The following is a 20,008-nucleotide window of genomic DNA, read 5'->3' as shown; positions in this document are numbered from 1 at the left end:
AATACTTAGCACTTAGATGGCACTTTATTCATTTATAGACACTTCTATGGCACTCATCACCAAAGTAACTTTATTTTCTTTATTATATCTTCAAAGTGCTGCACTGACATTAACAAATTAATCCTTGTAACACTCCAGTGAGAAAGGGGATAGTCTAATCATGCACTACTTCTCGAGCAAATCTTTCAGATTTTACCATTGTTACTACCAAAAAACATCCTGCAAATAGTTCAGCTGAAATGAACGCTACTCACACCAGGCAAAGAAGTCAGACTCTAGACCGTTCAGGACTATGGTACCATACCATAAGGGCCCAGTTTGTCAACACTGAAGTCAAAGAGAATTTTGCAATGGACTTCAGGAGGAGGAAGGGCAAGACCTAAATAACTATTTCTTTATTTTGGGTCTTATATCTTAACTCAACAGGGACAGGTGAATGGCAGATACTCAAACATGTAAAACTGCTGAACTCATCTATACACTTGTAATCACGGCAGCTCTGTAACAAATCAGTACTTCATTTTGCAAATGGGAGTAAGATACATTCCCTTTATTTTTCCATTGGTGATGGGTTTTGAAGACTCTAATTTAAAAAATGAAGTTGCTGTACATTACAATTCATTCCTGTAAGGCAGAGCTGAGATTTTCATTTGGCTGGGTATTCTTTTTAATATTTACAGGACGGCAATTGTTTATTCAGTGGTTTAGTAAAATGTGGGTTTAATTGACATGAGTCAGTTAAAGTAGTAGATGTGAGATGAAAGTACATAAATAAGTTTTGGTCAGGTTATGAGCAGCTGGTTTGCAGCTGAAATTAAATTAATGAGAAAATATGCTTTCAAAATAAGACTGGCTGATTTGCAGTGCCATTAATTATTAGTCTGGCCCAGTTGCGAAGTAATGTAATTGGTATTTCTTTTTACATAACTCAAGATTGACCCACAATGGGCAGTTAATATCACCATTTACTTTCCATGTTAGGATATTATAGCCTGTCAGTAATTAAATCAAAACAGGTTACCAACTAGCACTGCCTGAGTAAACATTTTGTTTACTATACTGCCCAATTGTTACTGTCAATAAAGACAAAAAAGGAGGTTTAACTTTCAGTTCCTTGATAGTGAACTTTTCTTTCTCTCCACACTGCAGGCCATTAAAGACTTGACTGCCCCCTGAGACTGAGTAATTCTAGTGCACAATATGACAAAAGATCTAGTACACGAGCAGTGTGGGAGGGGACTGGGGCACTTAGATAAGTTTCATTCACTGTAGTAGCCCAAGGGAACAGTGCATCAAGCCAGCTGCACTGGCTCAGTTCATGGTGTAACTTTACACTATTTTCCCTCTAAGTCGCTACTAATCCCTTGGGTTTACATGTTTTTTTGGGCTGCATCAGAGAAAAGCAGTGTGAAATTGCCTGAAAGCCTCCTTATAAATAAGACTTACGATATAGACCAGCTCTGTTGATGAAAAGACTGAACAAATGCCCTTGAGGATCACCAGAGCCATTTTACACGTCTCCCACTGTGAGTTTTTGTCTCTATCTAATGACTGATAACTAAAAAAATGCCCCAAACCTCCTCCTAACTAGGTTAAAGTCTCTCTGGCTTGCTTTTGTTCAATTGAAAACAATATATCCAAAGCAAAATATCCTTAGCCTCAATTCGTGTTTTAGCTAAGAAAATGCTGCTTCTTCAAAATCCCCTCTTATTATCTGAAGATTTTTTAACATACTAGGACAAATGCACACATGGTGTGAGATATTGTGGCTCCACTCAAGTCAATAGGAGCAGCAGTCACTGATATTAGGTCTGGATTTAGCCCAGCAACTTCATATTAAATGAGCTGTGCACAGACGTGTGAGCCATATGGTGCTAGACTTGTGTTGCTGTCTTATATTATTTGCATCAGACTGAAACTCAGTGAGGGTGAAAATCAGAGCAGAGGGCCCTACTGGCCCCTGAACACCAGTTAAGCTGTACTTAAGCCCTCAACGTGAGTCTTAAACAGGGCTTAAGTGGTGCATGGGGCCTTGTGTATGCTTTTTGGCAGGAGTGAATTTAACTCAGGGGAAATTTCTGCCTGCAAGAGAAGAGAATTTCTGATGTGGCTATCAATGTAACAAAAGCTTGAGACAGTGGAAGCTGGTACCTTGAGAACTTGCATGTGTTATAGGGATGGGCGAGCTATTGTCATTAAAATAAGTAGCAGGTACAATCTTTGTTTAGCATTTTGGGGGGAACAAAGGATCATGCCTACAGACTTCCAAATTCCTGCCAAGACTGAAGGCATTTCAGATCACACAAGCAAGTCTAATCTCCTGAGTTTTTATTGCAAAGAGCTCAGAATAACCATTACAGATCAGAAGGTGGATCCCTACTTGAAATTCCAGGGTTTATTTTGTGAATCGTGTAGATGCTTGCACACCTAACAGTGCTAAATTGCACGGCACCCCATAACACCCTTCAAAGGAACTCACACTATCCTGGTTGAGAATCACTAATGTAACCAAATCCAGGCTCCAAAATGAACTAAGATAGTAGCCTAGTATTGTGTCACCTGGTTGACTCTTGTGCATTGGTGCCAGCATGTTGATGGTGCCAGCTCTGGGAATACTGCCATCATTACAAAAAGCTAGAATGCAAATTAAGCATTCCAACTTCTCAGTGGCTTACCTTTGTGCTATTATGTCTGGTAGTTTTGTGTACCAAAAGCTTCACTTCCTGGGAAAGGCCACAGCACTGTAATTTACAAAACTGGTAATAGCTAAACGTGGTATTGGTATGTCAGCTTTTTCCTAGCCCTTCCACTTGCAGAAGAATTAATATTATTCACCTTATTTCTGAACTGGTGATTTCTGTTTCTTTTAAATTCTAAAAGAAAAACCCTGCAGAGGTAATCACATGTTATGTCAATCTACCTCAAATGTAAAGTTTTTTTTCCTGTTATTACTAATGAAAGTCTCTTTGTTAACACTGATTATGGCATTTGAACCAGAGTAACACATTTGTAAATTAGCTGACTGTCTACTGTGTCAAGTTTAAAACATTCATTCTTGAATGAAACCTTTTTTCCCTAATGACATTTATCAGCTCCAGTTAAACATCCTGACAAATCTGTTTGCTGCTGAACTATAGCAAATGAGCTATTTGTCTTAAGATTATTTCCCTTCTTCAGTGCAAAAAGACACTTGCTTTATATATCTGTCAGATACCGGAGAACTTAAGTGGAACTTAAGTGACACAAAGACATTTTGCTGGTTCTTTGCCCAGAGGTGAATTTCATCCTTGTACCTAAAGATGTGACACATTTTTGTATATATTTCAATTAATCAATATGCTATGGATTCTTTCAGTAAACACAGTGATTGGCAAATATTAATACACAAATGATTGTTAACACTAACCCTCTTCTTGAAGTCAAGGGTCAAAGTTCCCATTGAGCAACTATATCTACACAAGATGCTTACTGCGCAGTAGCCTGTTACTACTGCACAGTAGCGTCACTGGGCATGAACTGTGACGTGACTCCACTGCCCAGTAGTAATGAACTACCGAGCAGTAGCAATGAGCTACTGTGTAGTAAGCATCACTAGGCAACTGTGCTGGGATGATATTGCACAGTAACACCAGTTGCTGTGCAGTCATTTAGTACCTGGTTATCAACTGTGCAGTGGGCAGCTCATGTAGGTGCACCCAGCGGAGCTAGGATCAGGATCAGGCCTGGCTTACTTAAATGTAATCAGGGATCCTGAGCCACTAAGTTGCCATAAAGTAAGAAATAGGAATCCACCACTCACTTACATTCCTTGAAAATAATTGCCTTAAAGTTGCTCCAAGTTCTGTCTTACTAACATCTATCTACAATTTCAGTGTGAAATGGAAAAGAACTAATGAATGTGAGTGGAGATGATGAAAATGCTGAACAACAAAATGAATATGCTTCTTAACTATTCTATAGAATAGACCCCTTGCAACTCATCATACCAAAAAAACCTAAACAAAAACAAAAACGAACCAAAAACCCTATAAAACTCACAGTATATATAATATTTGTTTTACGAACAATTCTTTACTAACAAGACACCTTTTGCAAACTGCTGTTTGCTGTTTGCTATTTGTCAGGTAATCCTGAATACATGTTTTAAGTGTGCTGGTAATGCCCATAGCCGACAAAAATTCCATTGTTGTCTGTTTATATTTCTCAACACAAACACACACACACACACACACACACACACACACACACACAAACATACACCTCCCCCCCCCTGCAGCTAGGATATATGCAGGTGGCTCTTCAGGTGAGATGTTGTACTTGGAATAAAATAGTTTCAGTTTGCTTGTCAATGAAGAAGAAATTAACATGCTATTAGTTAGTTAGTTTGTTTGTTTTTAGTGATCAATTTTTGCAGTTATGAATTCATGAATTTTACACTGTTTCTGTTTGCAGAATCAATAACATTTATTTCAGTTGTCCCTTTTGTGAACTGAAGTTTTTTAGAAAGCATTCTGCTTTCAGTACAGTATACCTGTCCTGAAAGCTATGGAAGAGGAGAACAATGACACGGCCTCAGGTTCTTTGTTTATCAGAGCATTTTTCCAACTATGCGGTGGACGTTTCCTTTGACATGCAGATCAAGCAAGATTATCAATAGAGTCTTCCCTTTTTGAACATTCCATTCATTCCACAGTAGGACTCCTTTCATTACAAGATGATTTGCCTTTGGTTTCCTTTTGTAACTTGGTATTTTGCAATGCCCCTTTGGCACAAATTCCTCCTCAGCTGAGGTTCTTTAGATAAATCTGATATCTTTTATTAGACCAACTAAAATAGTTGGAAACATTCTTCTTTGCAAGCTTTCGGGTACAAACACTCTTTGTCAGGGTGAGGAAGTGTCTCAGCGTGATAAAGGGCATTTGTACCTAAAAGCTTGCAAAGAAGAATTTTTCCAACTCTTATCTGGTGAACTGGCAAAGTGTTGAGAGCAGGAGAATGGGAAGCCGACAAGGGTAGAGCTACCTTTCTCTCCACTCTTGTTCCTCTATCCCAGGAAGATCTGGAACCCTAGTAGAGCTTGGGAATTAGTCATATTTAGTATGCAAGGACCCTTCCAGGTAACCTCCGGTTAGCACAAACAGCAACACTTCTTCATAGTGACTGTGTATAGGCAAAAGAATCAAAGCAATGTTTAAAGCATAAAGTTAAGAGAAAACAGCTAAACACTCTTCAGCTACTCAATGGCTTCTTAACCATTAGTATCCAGTCTAAGAAGACTTCCAGAAAAGAGCAGTGATTCAAAATCTGTTCAGTATCCTCAACAGATCACAGGAATGATTATGTCGCAGTAGCCACACCACATCTGAACATTGGAAGCTGGCCTGATGAGGACTTAATTATGCTGCAGTTTTCTTGTTCAGGTTGCAATAAGATTTTTACTTTTTGGCCAGAAGCCAGTGGATCCCATATATCCTTGAATGTGGCATTTATTATATATTAGTGATCAGTTCATTGGCTCTATTCTGAGGACGTATATTGCAAGGAGAGATTTTGAGAAGCTCTGATAATTCTTGTATTATGATTCAGCTGTGTTTCTAATAGTCTGATCTGAACAGAGCTTAATTAAACCAGGCCACAATATGCTCCAGCTGAGTAGCATAAAAGGTCCCCAAATGATGTAATGTTTGGATACTGGCTTCAGAAGCAGATCTTACCAGTTTGTTTAGGATCTTGTAAGCTGCATTAGCAAGGTGGTATTTTACATATGCTGGTTTTGGATTGTATCCCACATACTGACTATTAAAAAAGATTGTAATCTCAAGCTGGCTCTGGACAGGGTATAAATGAAATGTTAACAAGATAGATCTTTGATGACTTATTGGGTTTCAGTCCATTTCTTCTAGTAGTCATATCTAACAATCATGTTGGTGTTCAGGTTCTCTTCAATCTTTTGGAAATTATGATCCCTTGGTGCCAAGCACGTATCACAGGCATATGTGTTCTGCCTGGAGATGACATTTGGTAGGTCATTGGTGGTGTCCTACCAAACACCTTAATGAGGTTGATGTAAGCATGAAGCCCTGCTGCAGCCCATTCTGGAATGTCTGGATGCTAGTTTTGTGACCCAGAGCTACCTGAAAATATCTACCTGAGCATCATCTTAGTGCCACAAAAACATTGATTCATAGATTGTTGGGACTGGAAGGGACCTTGCAAATCATCGGGTCTAGCCCCCCAGCTCCAGGCATGGAGACAACTGGGGTTAGGTGACCTCAGCAAGGTAACTGTCCAGTCTCCTTTTGAAAACCTCCAGGGTCTGCATCACCTCTGGAGGGAGTTTATTCCACAGTCTGGACAACCTGACCAGCATTTGGGGGGGGCGGGGAGGGGGGCTAAGCCCTGTTAGTTGCCCCCTTCTGCTGCCTATGCCATTCCCCATCCCCCCTGGCATTGCCTGGATTGGCTGACATGGGGCAGGCAGGAGCCAGGGCTGAAAATCATATAGTGCAGGATGCAGGACTGGGGAGAACAGGCTTTGTTGCCTTGGCTCTGTGACAACCCAGGGACGGGGCCAGCTAGCTCCTTAGCCAGAGCAACCCAGCCAAACTCCCTGCCTCCATGTGCAGAGGGGGAAGTGGGGGGTACAAAGGCCCCTGGGATGCCGGCAGACAGCAATTTAATATGAATCAATAGGGGATCTGGTGCAGAAGTTCGATAGATTAGTCTAACCTTAACCAGTTAAGTCTGATACTTCATCCATCCAGGCCTAACTTAGACTGCGTTCTGCCATTTTTAAACCAGTCACTGTGGCCCAAACTTCTGTTCTGTTAAAAGTTTGGACTGCTTTTTGATCCCTTATATTGATTTATGTGTAAATAAACCCAAATGATATCATAGGTGACTTTATAGCCATCTCTAAAGGTCAAGAAGCACTGATCCAATTTTTTTCTCAAGGCTCACTTGCTGTATACTTTAGGACTGTTAATACTTGATCACAGATGTATCAATTTGGTTGGAAGTCTGCATGATCATTACACAAAAGCTTTTCTACCACAGGCATAGTAAGTGAAGGATCATCTATTCTATGCGTTTGTAGCTACAACCAATTGCTGGAGAATGGCTTGACTTGGATATAAGTATTACCTTAACTTTGTATCATATCACAAATATTGTGTTTTTATATATGATGTGGGAAATGAAAATGGACAGTTAGCATTGGCTTTTCTTCCCAAGGAGTTGTCAGAGCTCTGTTGATACATTGTCAAAGCTACAGGCTTCCCCTGGCTTCATTGATTCAGTGCCTTTTCCATTTCTGCCTTACAGAACAAATGGAAAATTTCATCTTGGTCAAGCTCTGATGATTGCTTGTATTGCTACTACTCTTTTTTTTTTGATTGACTCTTTGAAAAATTCTTTGACTACTTTGCTGATGTTGGTCAGATACATGGTAACATTATGAGGAGAGATGTTCTTTTGCCATGTACCTGGTGGATTTTGCACTAGTCACTCCCAAACAAAGGAAGAATTATCCTGCAATAGCCCTTAAAAAGTGTGATGCAGAATGCGTCGGTCCCCTGTGTGACTTAGAATATGGGGACTTTCAGTTTTGGTGCTGCACCTCTGAGTAAAATAAGGCTGCAGCTTCAATTCTGCAAGCTTCTGTGCACCTCAAGAGATTTGATAGCAGTTGTTAACTACCAAATACTGTTTCCAGGAGTGTGGCTCCATCAATCACAGTGTATGTGCATGAGCAAAGAAGTTTTTCTAGCATGATAAGGTGCTCCGGAAGTTGCAGTTATTAATGCAACAGCTGTAATCATAGATACATAGATTTCATAGGTATTAGGGCTGGAAGGGACCTTGGAAGATCATTGAGTCCAGCCCCTTGCCCCAGGGGCAGGATGTCAACTGGGATCAAAGGATCCCTGCAAGACAAATGTCCAAATGTTTCTTAAAGGAGTCCAGAGTAGGTGCTTGCACCACCTCTGGAGCCAGTCTATTCCAGGTTTTGGGGGCTCGGACAGTAAAGAAATTTTTCCTTATGTCCAGCCTGAAATGGTCTTGGAGGAATTTGTGACCATTTGACCTTGTCATCCCTTGGGGTGCTCTGGTGAACAGGTGTTCCCCTAGATCCTGATGCACACCCCTTATATACTTATAGCAGGGGTGGGCAAAATGTGGCCCGTGGGCCGGATGCGGCTCGCCAGGCCATTCTATCTGGCCCATGGGGCCCCTAAAAAATATAGAAAATATTTATCTGCCCCTGGCTGCCTGTCATGCAGCCCTCAATGGCTTGCCAAAGCTCAGTAAGTGGCCCTCCACCTGAAATAATTGCCCGCCCCTGACTTATAGGCTGCCACCAGGTCCCCCCTGAACCTGCTCTTTTCCAGGCTGAAAAGTCCCATAGCTCTCAGCCTTTCATCATAAGGCCTGTTCTCCCGCTCATGTGTGTGGTTCTCCTGTGGACTCTCTCAAGCTTTTCCACATGCTTTTTAACTCTGCTTAAAGGAAGAACTTAATCAATGCTTTACACATGGAAACAGACCAAAGTGTGTAGGGGTTATAGAAAAATTTCAAGTTTCCTTAAATAGATGGTCTCAATTAGGAAATATATATATTTGCTATTTACTGTGTACTTTTCAAAGAAAGATTTTTTTCTCAGGTTTTAGAAGAATTTCCTATGATTTTGGTTTTGGATTTTTTTTTCATATGTTATTTATTGAGACAGCTCCAGAGACAGAATTTTACTTCTTCTCTAGTAACAAGGAAATTGAAAGGGTGCTGTCAGTGCTGAGAGGGGAAGAAAAAACTCATACTGGTCACATGACATGAATGATTTATGTAAAGCAATAGGAACTCCTCCAGGTTTGCATTAAACCACCTATCTCAATGATAGAAAGTGAAGCTCTGTGTCTATAATAAAATATATGACGTAGCTTCAGAATCAGGTACTCCACATACAGAGAGGCCGAAAAATGCCCCCATCCCTTTGACTTTTTCTGTTATTAACAAGCCTGCTTCTATTTCAGATTCAGATCATATACAATCATTGAGGGAGCCTAGTAATGATCCTAAGATCTGTAGTCAAGTTCTTAATGTTAGTTAACAGCAGCAGAAGAGAAATGAACACAACTATTGCATGTAGAACAGGGGCAGGGGGTGGCTATTACACTTTGTTCTATACTGCATGGGGAAGGGATGGGGAAGAGCCAGGGCACAAGTTGTTCCAATTGCATCCCTGAACAAAGATGCAGGCACAGTCCTTGTTCAGAATTTAGCCTCCAAAAACTAGGATGTTCTCTGTCACATTATGCCATGTAGCTGGCCCTTGCTGGTCTCTTTGTAAGTGATATTGCTCTGAACAGCACAGTTTCAGAGTCCAGAGAAGAATGACACTTCCCTTCAGTGCTTAACATCTGTGTGGTGTGCCTTTACATTAGCCATTGTGAAGCCTATCTTGATAGCATTAATTTAGGGCTAGACATTTGCTATCCAATTTATATCTCAGCTATTCTGTACCATTATTGTTTTCTTAAAGTTAAACTGGATTCTGTTCAATTACCATGGCACTAATCTTCTTGATGTAATCAGAAAGGCTCATTAGACTGTTCTTTTAAAATAAGTGTCAGCTTTCTGCAACAGTACATAGTTAACATTAGTAGTTTGATGCGTGGCACCATCATCATCCAGGCTGTGAAAAAGCACATTCAAAGTTAAAAATGATTTGGCGAGGGAAATTTCAAAGATGACAGCTGTTCAAATCTCATCAAAAACCCCACTACTGTTCTGTTCCATTAAATTTGTACTCCTACCTTGCCTTTAATATGTATCCTGAAAATTTTCTGTGCCTCAAAATATCACTGAAGCAGGCTGTGTTAATTCACACAAAGATGAGACAACATTGCTGATAATACATTAATCAGGAGAAGGGAGAGGTGCAGATATGAGCAATAAGTGATCTGAATGATTTCTTTTAGAGTGGGTGCTGATAAGCATGAAACCTCCATTTGTGGTTTTTTTCACTTGAAATTTTCTTAATATAAATTATTTTTAAAATTTCACTTTTCAGTCTTGCAATAATAATGCTAAGAGCAAGAATGTTTATCATCCATAAACACTATTATTATAAATACTAATTATTACTTACTAATTGACTTTATAGTACCATCCAACTGGTGATTCATGGACCACATACAGCCCCAAAAAGTTAAATGGTGGTCCCTGGGTTCCCAGTTCTGCCACTCGCCCCACTGCCCTGGCTGCTGTTACTTCCAGACTCCCCTTCTCTGACTTTGCACTGCCTGCCTATGACCCTGGGGGCAGGGCTGATGGATCCTGCAACTGGGTGCCTTGGGTGGACCCTGCATGGTGCAGTGAGTATGGGTTTGTTGGCACTGTACAGTGGGAGGAGAGGGGTGTCCACTATGCAGGGTGGCAAAGGAGTGTCCCAACATAATGTGGTGTGCTGGATGCAGGGGTGCTGGCACAGTGCAGCTGGGGACACACACACAGTATGCAGTCTATGCAGCTTGCTGCCTGGGGAATGTGCTGTCCATGTGGAGTGTGGTCAGGGGAGCCAGAAGCTGGATAGCCCTGAGTCAAATGAATAGCTAAATGTAGGAGGAACTTTTCACTTTCTCCTTTCTATGAAGCTGTTCTCAAAGTATACAACAGTACTCAATTTTCAGTAAGATTCTCAGCCAAAAACTAGTTTCCTGATTCACAGAAGTAGTCTTTATTGGCTACAGGTGTTTAGGTTTCCCAGGCCTATGCCTTATGACACTGGTAAGGGGAGTCAAGTATATTCCCATAGAGCTGTATACATAGATGTCACACAGACATCGCTATGAGCTACAGGGCAAAAGGGCAATATACTACTTAGAATTCACATTCAGGTAAGGTTAGTGTGTCCTGCCATAACTGAGATCAGACAGATAAGCCTGGGCATGCTATAATAAATATAAGAGGATACATTTTTAAAGGGTGAAAGAGTGCTCACAAGGGTTGCAGTCACAAACCTGAAAGGTGAATGCTCTGCCCATCTCATTTCTTTTCATAGGTTGAATAGTTGGAGCTATATATAGTCAGGTTGGTATCTGACTGAATTCTGCGTACAAAATTTAAGCACAAACTTTGTACGTGAAAATGCTTAGCCTTATGTCAGAGGCTCATTGTGGCAGATTTTAAACTACTACAGTCTGTGCTTTTACAACCAAATCATTGTCAAATCCCACGTGAAAATATCCTAAAAGGAGAATGGATAAAACCAATGAACAACCTTTTTTTTTTTAAAGCAAAACAGGCAGCCAAGGCAGCCAAGCACAGCAATGGGGGAATTACTGCCATTCTTTTGACATATGAGTCAGAGACAAGATTTTGGCTGAAACTAGAAAACAGAGGGACTTAACTTATGAAGTTGACAAAACACTGATTTTCTCCATAGTTGAAAGAGACCACACAGATTTAAAAAACATGGCAGGTGTCAAGCAAGATGCAGATGCTTTTTTTCTATTCCTTTCCAGGCCTCATATCATATTTAAGCAGATCTATTATTTCTTGAATACATTCTCAATAGTCTGCCTTCTGGAGCAGACCACAAAGAAGACACTACAGGCTGTAGTCCTAGTGTTGAAATCTGAAGATGGTAAGGTGTGATGCAGCTAAAGACTATGGCAGATCCTCAGCTGGGATGAACTGTCATAGCCATATAGTCAATTTACTTTAGCTGAGGATCTGCCCTGAAGGTCAAATCCAGATCCCATTGAAATCAATGGAAAACCCACCTTTGATTTCAGTGACAACAGAATTTGATTTTTTTGTAGGGGATGATCCCACAAGTCTAACACACTAGTTACTGAAGCATATTTTCCACTAATTTCAGAACTTCCAATGAAGGCAATTAGACTTATGCTTGGGTACAGGATTAATAATGGCTACCGGAGGGGGTTCTGTAAAGATGTCAGGAAATACAGTAATTGATAGTTGTACTAATAAAATCAGTATTTTGTCAACTTCAGCCTCCCTGGTTCCAATGAATAAATAAATTCTAATGATAGAATGAAATGAAAAATAGAGTGATAGAGTCACCTTCATACCATTCATCTTGAGAAAATGAAAATAGGAAGCATTGGAGGCTAAGGTTGCATGTGTTAATGTCTGTTCTTAAAAAGCAAAATTTAAACAAGGAGGCTTATATCTAAGATACTAATTAGACAATTTTAACACCAGAAATTTTCTCTGCAATAAATTAGACTTCAAGAATCTGTGAGAAGATCCAAATTAAAGATAGCTACACATTTGGTAAATTAGAGGTATCCTTGACATTCAATTAGAAAGTTGCACAAATTACTCAAAATAAGTTTGTACTTTTAGCAGTTTAGCGGTATGCTTTAAATTATTTTTTAAAAAGATTGCACCATTTAATCTCTTTGGTCTAAGTTTGCTTTTAATGCACAAAGACATAAATGCATCTGATAACGAGAAAACAGGGTGGTGGCTAAAATGTAAAATGTGTTCTGCACAGTACGTTGCTGGCTGCTGTAAGAAAAACTGTTGATGGACAAGAGACAGTCCCTGGAAAGTTGTTTGGCCAATAGCAGCTGTTAGGCAGTAGTATAAAACAGCCTTTATATAAAATCTGCATTTTATGGTTCCTTGTACAAAAGATCAAAAATTAAATATATGCAGGAACATAATTAGAGGATTAATGGCCAAAGCTTGTACATAAAGGGAGAAATTTCCAGAAAAAAAGTGTATTATAAGCATTTTTTTAATGGCTAGGCTTTAAAAAGAAACTTGAAATATAAAAACAATAGTTCTCTTGTGCTGGAAAGGTCATGTTAAACAATTCCACACTGGCTTCACCACCTTAAACAGCCAACTGAACCAGGAGCAAGTTTTATTTCTTTGACTTGCCAAGAGTCTGATTTACCAAGCTTTTGGTTCCAGCCATGAATCAGAGTTCCTTCATCTCAACAGGTATTTAGGTGGAAAAGTTCACTTGCCTAATGTAGTTCACAAATGTAATACATCTGAACAAGTAATTTTGCATATTCAGCTACTGTACACCCACTCACATTATTATACATAGACTGAACCAGTTATTTCCATATTTTAGAATAAATAATTTAGGATTTTCCCCTCAAAAAATCAACAGTTTTTCTTCCTCCTCTCACCCAAGATACACTAACTAGGCTTTACAGAAAAGCCCTTCTTTCTCGTCATAGATATGTAATTCAAAACCCAATCCCCTGCATTAGTTCCAACTTAATAAGCCATTATAGAGTAGTTGTCAACAGGGAAAAATAGTTAACCAGTGCCACACCTCTTGTGGGTTAGCCTGATTGGAGAATAAAGTAGTTAGGCCTCTGGGATTAAGAATGGCCGGGTCTTCAGGGAGCTTCCAAACGCTCTCTTTGGTAACAGATAGCGAGCTCTTCAGCTCAAACTGTGTTGTCATATGTTTTATTCATAGGCCATCATAAGGGCCGCCAAACAGATTATCATGTTTACATCAGGCCTCCTCAGAGAGATAAATTCTTTAATAGTTGAACTGGCAGGGTCAGTCAGTACAGAGATGCCTGCTGGGCAACCAAATAATAAATACAAAAAAAAAAGAAAGAAAGAAGGAAGGAAAGAAAGAAGAAATGAAATCAAAGATTGGGAGTTTAATGATGTCCTTCAGCAGTCACCAATCAATATGTTTTATCTCTTGCTGAAAAGGTCATATTAAGGTTTCATCATTTTAGCGGCATCATCCTTTTCTTGTAGAGTGAGTAATTGCAGAGGTGCGCGAAAAAAGCAGAGTCTACAAAAATATAACTTCATTGGAGTTGACAAACCTTTACAAATACTTATTTGTGATGTTGCATCTCTTTAGTGATTTGGCTTCCTTGGGTAATCGAAGTGCCACATGGAGTTTTCTTATTGCTTGCCACTGGAAATAAATGTGTTTTAGCAGACACAGCGGCATACAGCAGCACTGCCTGAGCCAGACTTTCATTTCAAAGCTGACTACACAGTGGCAAACCTTATATAAAAATCTGGGGAGGACCAGGGGGCACTGTTTTTTCTGCAAGTGCATCCACACATATGATTATATTATTGGTTGTTTTAATATGTTGATGGATTGTTATGTAAAAATAGCAAGAAAAAAATCTGTTCCCATAATTAACTTATGTGAAAATTACAGGAAATTAGTCTGACCTTTGCCTGGAATCCTCTTGTCCATTTCTGTTGCAAACAGCATTGCTGTCCCTACCATTCAGGTTTCAGATCACATTCAGCTCCCATATCTTTCAAATTTCAGATCATGTTCCTTCTCCCTCTCACATTTGGGCTGTCATTAAGTCTGCCCACTTTTTAAACAAATCTCCAAAATCTATTCTTTTTTAAGTCTGCCCACTTTTTAAACAAATCTCCAGATTCTATTCTTTCCCATCCACTATTGAAACACATGTCAATGCCATAGTCATATTTGCCTTCACTAATGAAACCTTCTCTTTTGGTTTCCCCATTTCACATTTTATTCCTTGCCAAGAAAAGAGCTGCTGTTGAAACCCATAATTTTCTCTTGGTAATTGGACCACGAAGCTTCTTTACATCATTTCACTGGCTTCCCATTCCTTTCCAATCAAACTCGAGCTTCTTCAACATTATAAGTATCTTTGCACCTTGGCTCTCATAACCCTCCTTCTCTTGGTGCCATCTCTCATTGTTACTTGAACAATGCTTCACTGAACAATGCTTGGTCATTTTGCTTTAGTGTTTGCTACAGTCATCATTTCCTACTGTGCCAGACAACAACTCTACTTTCATTCAAATCCTTCCAAAATGCAGTATTTCCACAAAAACCTTCAAGTCAATCAATGCATAAAATAAATGCTTCCTTTTAACATTGTAACTGAACCACACTTACAATGGAAGGGAAGGATGGTACAGGGAAAGATGCTAGTTTGGGACTCATAAAACTTGGGTTTATTACACAGCAATGCTACAGACTTCTTGTATGACTTTCAGCACTTCATTTAGACTCTCTGGGCATGTACCCATGAGTGGAAATGTGCATTTCCCAGGGGACAAACAGCACCAGTGCATATTTGTGTCTCTGCTATTTGTTCCTGGGCATGCCCCTGCACACGTGCTCTGGTGCACAGCCAATTGCCTTGGGTGGGGTAGGGCAGGCTGGGCCCAACATCTAGGCTGGCCCCAGAAGCCTTACCTCAGGTCCTGCAGGCCTCCCCAGGTGATCTGGCTGCTCAGTGCTGGCTGGTAGTCAGAGCATGGCTGTGGCTGGTCAAGCTCCCTTTCTGGTGAAGCCTGCTGCTGCTGTGTGCGCCATGCCATTTTTTTTGCAGCATTTATTTTGATGCAGGAATCTCCCAGTGTCAACACCCCCCCCCATGTTAATTAGTAGCACAACAATGTTTGCATGCGCACCATGTGTGGTTTGTGGTGCTGCAAAAGGGTTTGTGGCACTGCAAACCGCACGTGCACACTTGTGGAGATGCACCCTATGTGCCTCAGTTCCCCACCTGCAGAATGGAAGGAACAGTACTTACCTACCTCCCAGGGAAGTTAGGAGAATAAGTACATGAAAGAGAGTAGTATCTGAGCACCATAAGCAGTGGATACTAGTGAAGTACTGTACCTTGAAAGGGTAGACAACTCAACCCTGAGATCCTAGGACTGCAAAGTTATTCTATGCCTGATTTGTATAGTTTACCCATACAACTTATAGATTATAGGTTGTTTAGGGCTGGAACTGTCTTCATCAAAATGCTTAACAAAATATTGCCACACAGAATAGAGATATCAGAGATAACAATGACATCCTCTACTAGTTGATGACATTCCAAACTGACCTCATAACTATCAATGATTGGAAGTACTTTAGAAAAGGAGAACAATAGCAGGTGCCTTTGGTCATTGGCAGGGCAGAAGACAATAGTGGCTTGAAAATCTGAGACTGTTGAGAACACAGAACATTTGCATGCTAATAGTTATAGCAAATGTTTGTAAATTGAAAGTGTTTTACTACGGCAAAATCTGCTTACTAGTTCACAAACAACAGAAGTATTTCATTACACATACAGTTTTCTATTTCCCATTCAATGTAGATTCATGGCTGACTATCTAACATGCTGGCAGACTAAAACATTTTGAAAAAATATTTTTTGATACATTCTGTTGTGTTAAATTCAGTTACATGGCATCCGATTAGGCTATTGGAAGCCAGAATGATGCATTGCAAGAAAACATGATGCGACATAACAAGTTACAGCCAAGTTGTAAGAGCATGAAAAAAGTACTCTAAAAAGATATAGAGATGTGGGTCTAAATACAGCATAAAGCATAGAACAACGGGTAAGACAATGGTTCGGTACTGTTAATTCTGGGCTTCTCAAATCCTGCGCTGATGGTCTGGACTAAATAAAGGATGTCTATGGCTGGTCTGTATACTGTTTGCCAATGGCCTCATATGACTGAACTGGCAGCTGGATTTTGGTGAGGCATAGGGTAGCCATGGTGAGGCCAAAGTACTTCCCCTCTGTTCTTAACAAGGAGAAAGGAAGTCCTAGAAGCCATTATGTTCCTTCTATAATACTAATGCTCTTATTTTGCTCATCCTTCTGGAGATAATTATAAAGGAGTTCTGGTTAGATTCTGTCTGTAGTATAAAACAAAGCCCCTACATGTCACTTGAGAATCTGGCTCAATATAAAAAAACCCCCAAAAACAAGCAGTTGGAAATTTGGATTACAGTTTGTCCTTAAATATAATGGTCTGGGCAGATGATACATTTACACATGGGTAAGTTACATTGGTTTTCTACTGATTTAAATGACACCAGGATCTGGAGCAGGCAAATATGAAGCTATGTTGGGATAGCTGCACACATTAGGTGGCTATTACACTGCTGCACCATTAGAGAACAAGGGAACAACTGCCCCAGGATGGAACTGGACAGACAACACCTACACCATAGTGATTTACACCAGTGGAGTTTTACTTTTGACTCTTTCCTGGAGTAAAACCAGATTGAGTGAAGTTATTCTGGTGTAAAGGTTTACATTGTCTGTCTGTCCTTTTTTTAACCATATATAAACATTTCACGTGGTCCAGGTTCTAAGTTGCAGGCGTCATAGCATTTCTGAGTAATAAATGCTAGTGGAAATGAGTGAAAACTCCTTTGGATGACCTTGAGTTCCAGTTTGTTTAGCTTAATGAATGGAACATGCAAACCAGTGCCTGTTTACTGCCTAAGGAGTAGTTATGTGGGTTCCTAGGGCCTTACTGATTTATTTACATTTTCTAACTAGGCAAAGATACCTGTTAACCTCAGCTTTCTGTAGCTCTGCAAGCAGAAGGAAGGGCAGGAGAAGACAAACAAGTCATATTTTTTTCCAGAATTTGTGCAAATGTAATTTCCAGTTTTTTGTCTGTCATTTCAGATATTGTGGAAAAAATCAGGCAGCTTCTGAAATGGTTCCTCTAGCCATGAAATAAAATTTCACTGTAATTCAGTAGAGATTTGTAAAAGGAAGTTGAGGAATTGGGGAACCTTGGTATACAGTACCAGCCCATCCATGTAAGGAAAAACAGAGCTGAGGGATGTAGAAATATACAGTGAGATGCTGGGGGCCGGGGGGAGGGAGGAGGAACACTTAAATTGTTTGCATTGTTCCTTCCCCTACGACCAACAGTTTTAAAGCTATTTTGTAAATACAGGACATCTGCTTTATTGAGCTTGGAAAAAATGATAAGATGTAATGATAGCACTTTGGACTCTATTCTGATCCCACTTACACTCCATGCAGCTTAGATTTTTCTGTAATTTTAATGAAAGTGTGGCACAGCACATCTCTTTCATTTAAATTATGCACTGTCAGTATTTTCCATCTTTGCAATTGAATCACATCTCAGGAAACATGCCAAAAAAATGGGGGACTGCAAAAAGTAAAGAGAAAATGTTAGAGATGGGTACTTGCACCAACGCATACATACACTTCCAGCATCTTAAAATCCCTCTCGTTCTACATGGGAAATCAAGCCTTGCCCTGTCCAGCAATTTCTACTGAATACTATTAGATCTTTGTTAAAAGGATGCTCTCTATGCTTCTTCATGACAGGTCAGGCAGGCAGGATGCAGGACCTGCACTACAGATCCATGTTGCTGGTGGTACAGCAATACAAACTATTGGTAGAGCACACTCATGGGGAGTTGAGGTACTTAAGAGAGAGAGAGTGAGGTGGGGAGCAATGGCAAATTGCTGGGACAAATGCCAAGGGCCTTGGCTTCAAGACTTCAGGAACATTTGTGTATGGTGAAAAGCATCCCTGGACAAAAATACCCTGCGGTAGCTCTCTGCATCCTAGCTCTAGAACCAGCAGCTGTATAAAGTGCTACTTTAAAGCAACTAACCAGGGTAATTAGAAGGGTTATAGCACATGGACACTACTGCTATAATACAGCAAGCTTTAGTGTACCTTGCTCAGGGTATCTTTGCATAGAACTGCCTTGTACCATATAAATGTTCCCTGAGTATCCTTGATCCATTAATCATGAAAAGGCTGGTGAAGGGCAGGAAAAGAGAGATGGACCGGATAGTGGCATGGACCATTTACAAAAGCTATTCTGCATATCTGTACTTTGTAACTCTGACACAATTTATGGCAACCAATCCAGAGAGATAAATAAATAAATGGAGTTTAACTGATATCACATTCTGATGATGCTCTTTCAGTGAACAGGAAGTCACTGACCTTGTAACATTATAAACCGAATGACCAACATTTTCTAGAGAAACCCCTATTTTTGGCGTTTCCATTTCTGGAAATATTTGAGGTAATGTGTGCCTAAACACCACTAGTTCCCATGGTTTGAAACAGGGGCAATGTGTAAGGGGTGCCCATGGATGCATGGGCACCCCGAGTGTGGCGGTGCACCCCTTGCAAAAAGGTGCTGCCGACATTGTCAGCGGTGCCTACGGGCAGTCGCCACTTGCCACCCCACCTCCGACACCGCTGGCAGCATCTAAGGGCAGTCCATGATCATCCCTGGCTGCTGCTGACACTGCTGGTGATGCCTGTGGGTGGTTGCCGACCCCCGGTCAGTGCTCACCACCCGCCCCCCATTGCCAACAGTGCTGGTGGTGTCTGCGGGTGCTCCCTTGCTTACCGCCACTGGACTCCCATTGCTGTGCTCCCACAGCTACCAGGCACATGCGCCGTTCATGGTTTGAAATAAAACAGTGTTCTGAACCCCATTGAATATGATTCCCTGGAGCCAAACCATCACAATAGCTCTTTCGAAATGTGTATGGATCTTTTTGAGTTTGGTTTTTTTGCCACCTCTTTGGGGAGGATTGGAGGATTCACCACAAGCTAAATGTGGGGGAAAAGATCCTAAGGAATCTCTGAAGAGAACCTAAAGGAGTTGTCTTCTCCATACAGAAGGCCACTTTCATGGCTTGTGATACTATATTTAATTTCAGAGAACTAGATGGTTACCTGTTCTGAGATGGGCAAATCACCCCTTTTGGTTAAACTAATTAGATTAAACTAATTAGATTTAACTAATTTAATTTCCTATCTTGAGCACACAACATAGTAATAATGAAACATAAAGTTACTGTTTTGCCTCCCAGTAGCCTTTAAACTTTGGTTAAACTTAAGTCAGTAATTTCAAATGGTTTCATTTTTCCAGTGCGGCATTTTTATCAATGGATTGATGATCAACAATAAAAACAAAACTAAACTAAAAACAAGCCTCTTAACCTCCCCCCCCCAACATACACACACACACACCACAGTTCAAGACATTGTTTCATATCTACAGGTCAGGGGTTTTTGACTGACAGCATCTCTGTCAGAATTAGAATGATATAACATCTCAATGGAAATTCTCAAATTCACTAAGACAGACACAAGAATTTATAATACAGGTATTATATTTGCTGTACTGGAAGTTCCTTCAAGTATCAAAATCAGATTGTTGCAAACCCTA

The sequence above is a fragment of the Alligator sinensis genome, unplaced genomic scaffold (genome assembly GCF_000455745.1).
Source record: "Alligator sinensis unplaced genomic scaffold, ASM45574v1 scaffold952_1, whole genome shotgun sequence".
Taxonomy (NCBI): Eukaryota; Metazoa; Chordata; order Crocodylia; family Alligatoridae; genus Alligator; species Alligator sinensis.
Note: the sequence above shows the minus strand (reverse complement) of the source record.